The sequence below is a fragment of the Corvus kubaryi genome, unplaced genomic scaffold (genome assembly GCF_017639235.1).
Source record: "Corvus kubaryi isolate FWS band 111438036 unplaced genomic scaffold, C.kubaryi_AGA036_p1.0 74, whole genome shotgun sequence".
NCBI lineage: Eukaryota > Metazoa > Chordata > Aves > Passeriformes > Corvidae > Corvus > Corvus kubaryi.
In genome coordinates, this window is record NW_024582061.1 from 9,750,944 (window position 1) to 9,754,506 (window position 3,563).

A 3,563-nucleotide genomic window follows, 5' to 3' on the forward strand; every position below is an offset into this window, starting at 1 on the left:
CGAGCGGGCGGGCGAGCCCCGCTGCCCGGGGAGGCGGCGGCGCGCTGGAGGCCGGGGCGGCGAGCGGGGCGGCCGGGAACGCGCCTTCGTGCGGCGGCTCCCGCGGAGATGCTGCTGCTGGCGCCCGCCTCCCGCGGCGCCGGCACCGCCACCTCCCCTCCGCACGGTCCCTCCCCTGCGCTCCTTAAGATGACAGCGTCCTCCAGTCTGGCATTGCCGCCGGCGGAGAGGGGAAGCGGCGCGGCAGCAGCGGCAGAGCTGCCGGAGCGGTGCGTGCCGCCGGGATGTCGGCGCTGCGCCTGCGGGGCTGCTCCCGCCCGGGCCCCCTCCCTGCCGGTCCCCTCCCGCCCCTCCGCCGCGGTGTCAGCGCCTCTCGGTTCTGCTCAGCGTGGTGCAGCCATGGCCGCAGCGGCGGCGGCGCGGGCAGAAGTAGGAAGGGAGATGGAGCCCAGCAAACTGCGGGAGCGGGGGGGCGTCCGCAAGTATTCCCTTGCTATTTCGGGAAAGTGGGAAAGCAGAGTTACCTGCTCTCTTCCCTGTCCCCGGTTGAATGAATGCGTTTGGGAATGGTCAAGGCAACCTGAATGCGAAACGGCGGCGGGGTCGGGCCATAGGGCTAGGGCCGCTCTTCCATCACCATTAGCACAAGGTCTCAGTGTCACTGATTAGACAGCAGGACAAAACGGATCCAGCTCAGATGCGGTCACACCATTGTTTCTCTGTCAAATTAACAGGAGGACCTGATGCATAGATTATGTCAGTTTTATGCTGGCTTTATGCTGGCTGCAGAAAGACAGATGCTACTTGTCCAGCATAAAATTAGAGTGGTGCAGACAGACAGTAACTGATCTCTTACAAAGCCTGCCAGTAAAAAGTTAACACACCAGATTAGGCGCATTTTACATATCTGAACTGGAAGAGTGAGTTCATCCTGGATCAATGTCATAATGTCCCATGTCACAGCCTTTTTTGGTTGGTACTAGGAGTCTAAAACCTCAATTTACTGTTTCCTTTAACTGTGGCCTGCAAATAGACCTGAACTGATACTGGTCAAGTTTTACTGTAAGTACCAGCAGGACCTGTTTTTCACGTTTTACAGACTTTTCTTATTTTTAAATTTACTCCTTTAAAGGTTGACAGTTGAGTTGGAATTTCCAAATGGAGGTGTTTATTTTAAATAGAAGTTACCTGTAAGAGGATGGATATCCCTGCTCACCAATGCCACACTGTATTGGAAATCAAAGACATAGATTCCCTTTCTTTCTGACCTGATAATGTGGTTTTAGACAAGCCACATCCCCTCTCTACCGTGGCTTCCCCATGACTAAGAAATAGGTAAAAAAGATTAAACTGCTCAGCAAAGTTCTTTGAGATCTGCAAATGGAAACACTAACATTAGTTACACAATATATGCATACAGTATATGGCATATATCAATTTTATAAATATATGTGCATGCATACATAACTAATGCATTGTAATCCAGCCTCCACAAACACTTCTCATTGCCTAAAGAACGTACATGGAAGAAGCAAGCAAAGTAATAGATGTTCTATCAAGTTTTAGTTGAAAACTGCTTCCAAAATGCACATTTTAAATAAATTCTACTGTAGAAGTAAGTGTGAATATTAATAGGAAAGGAACAAGTGTGAATATTAATATGTTAATATAATGTGAGAAGAGTGAGTGGCTCTCATCAATGACTGAATGTCAAAAGAGAGGAAAACACCGGCATTCGAAATGTAATTCCCATGGTACAGCTAGCATCAACATCCTTTTCTTAAAAGACAATGAGAGATTCCACAAATCAGAAGGGAAACAAAAGCCCAAAATCCAAAGGAGAAGCAAAATGTTGTCTCAACAGCTTTTACTAGTTCTAGTCTAGCTGTCTTTCTCAACTTTGCACCTGGGCCACTGTGCAAGGAAACGTTTATTGAGCATGGGAATGGATCAGAAAACAAACATCTTTGAGACCAGAAGGCTAAAAATGAGTGGTTGGGTCAAGGATAGTGTGGAAACAGGCTGAAGCAACAGGATGCCTATAGCTAATCAGGCCTCCATCTAATGTCATTTGGTTGACAATCTTACAACCCAAGGGCAGCCTCACCACATCTGAACATCTGCACCCCGAGGGGAAATCTGGCATCTTACACCCTGCCAGCTTTTCTGCCACGCCTCAGAAGAAAGTGCCGTGTGAAGGGCAGGTATGTGCACAGTGCAGCAGAGCACAGTGACTGTGGGGTCCTCAAGCTACTGTGAACTGAAAACACCCAGATGCCCGTGATTTGCTGTGACTAGTGCCCATTTATCCCACTTCTTGCCTCCTAAATATAAGCAATATCAAACCGGGCTTCTTCGGTGATATTTGTCTTGGTTTTAAAAATCTACTTCTGTAGAAGTCTTCTTGTAAAAGTCCCCAGTTGTCAGGGGACTTTGTTGTCAGTTGTCAGTTTCTCTGTGCTGGCTACACCTGGGCTGGGCAGCACAAACATGGATACATTCAGACATACATATTTAATTGAATGAATCCCATCTTTCACTTCTCAGTCTTTTCTTAGGCCTTAAAACCAGCACCTACATTCTGTTGTCAAGATCCTCCATCTGTATTTGTAATGGACTACTAAGGTCACTGATGGATCTGAAAAATATTCAAGCTCCTTTCCCTTTCTGTCAGGAGCTCTGGTTTTGCCTCATTCCTGACTCTGTGGAGATGAGAAAAGATGGATGATCTTACAATATAATAGCATCTAAGTGTTAGCCAAAGTCTTCATTAAAGAAGGAGGTGCTGCAGCATGACCCAAGGGTTGTCATTCCCTAGGGATGATCTCATAAAGAGGCAGTGGGACCTCCTTTGATGGAGATCTCTGGCCTTCTGGAGCACCTATGATAAAGTATGGATTCAAGTTACTGTACAGTGGTGCCAGCAAAGTGCTGGTCTCAGTCACAGTTCTGGTACCTTTAGGAGCTCACTTATCAGTGCAGATAGCCCTAAAACAATTATATTGACATTTTAAATAGTTTCACTGCCCTGGTGCGATCACCTCGCATTGGTTTAAGTCCTGCTACAATGCTCTTATATTTTCTGCCTTCCCAAGCTCAAAAAGCATGCCCTGGTCTTATTAAAGGTTGGCAAATCACCCTGCATTGTTCTTTCTCCTTCATTTTGCCCTGTGTACCACCTTCACATGAATATTTCAAACAAGTCTAAAGTAATTTTGTCTACATGTCATTGCACATGCCTTCATAAAACAAGCTTCCTTCTGACTACATCCATTTCATGGGCATGAAACTGAATTCCTTTGAATTCCTGATAAGTCATACTAGTGGATTCCTAAACTAAGGATAATAGGTTCCAGTACTGATTACACATTTTTTGAAACAATCAGATATTCAAGGACGGAAAATTATACAGTTCAAATCTTGCTCAAGAGGTTATTTAAATTTCAGATCACTTAAGAAGTATTTCATGACCTATATGAAATGAATTATTGGTTCTATGCCTTAGTGACAATGCAGCTATAAAAGCACCCTGTACTGTATTGCAGAAGGCTGAATCTGCATCT